We start from the raw sequence: 1,191 nt of genomic DNA, 5'->3' as shown, positions 1-1,191 counted from the left end.
AGAACTCCGGGCTTGGAAATACCACAGCAACCGTGCCCAGGTCCCCAGGGGCTTGGAGCAATGGCTTCCTACATGTGCACTATTGGCTTGGCGTATGTCTCCCTTAGGTCATCCTCCAGCAGAAGTCCAAGCTAAAGGTGGTGTCATCCCTACACCGTTAAGGTCTCCAGGCAGGCTTAGGGTGCAGCTCAGTGGTAGAATGCTCACTCACATGGACAAGGCTGAGTTGCATCTCAGCATCTCAGAAAAAGAAAAAAAAAATCCCACGCAAACTGGGACTATTGCCCCTGTCCAGTGGTGCCTGTCATACCTGTAGGCTGCACCTAAACCCAAGCAGTAAGGAAAGATAACCCACCCGTGGGCCTAGACAGAAAACTGGAAATACATGCTCACACTACCAAACTCCACTGGCAAAAGGAGGCTGGGTCTAGGTCACCCACAAGGCCAACAAGGGACATGAACGTCATAGTCAGACTCTCTCTTTCTCTCTATTATGTATTTGGTACAGGGTCTCACTATACAGCTCAGACTCACAGTGATCCTCCTGTTTTCAGCCTCCCCAGTGCTGGGATTACACGCTTGCACCACCAGGCCCAGTCTGGGGTGGGGCAGCACCATGGCCTGTAGTGCTGGGAATTGAACCCTGGTCCCTGTGTTTGCTTAAGTAGGTTCTTAGTCCACTGAGCTATTTTGCTGGCCCTCGGACTCTCTTATTTTTATTTATTTATTTAATGTATTTAGTACAGGGTCTATAGGGTCTCACTACATAGATTGGACTTGTAGTGATTGTCCTGTTTTCAGCCTCCCAAGCACTTGGATTACAGGTGGGCACTACCTCGCCCATTCTCAATTTCTCAATAGCTGTGTCAGTGCGCCCCGGGGGTGGGGTGGGGGTGGGATCGAACCCTAGTCCCTGGGACTGCCTAAACACGGTGCTTTAATCCACTGAGCTATTAATCTGGCCAGGCTTTCTCTTTTATTTTTTAATTTTGTAGTGATGGAGATTAAACCCAGGCCCTTGCGCATGCTAGGCAGTGCTTGCCTCGAGCCACAGTCCCAGTCCCAGCCCAGACAAACTCATTCTGCCTCAGTTTCTTCCTCCAAAAGTAGTCAAACCGTGGGCCTGCCCCTTAGCTCAGTTCTTTAAGTGGCTGCTTCAACAAAGCAGTCAGGCTCAGGGTGCTGTGGTTC

Source organism: Octodon degus, unplaced genomic scaffold (genome assembly GCF_000260255.1).
Source record: "Octodon degus isolate 3935 unplaced genomic scaffold, OctDeg1.0 scaffold00092, whole genome shotgun sequence".
Taxonomy (NCBI): Eukaryota; Metazoa; Chordata; class Mammalia; order Rodentia; family Octodontidae; genus Octodon; species Octodon degus.
This window is presented reverse-complemented; position numbering follows the sequence as displayed.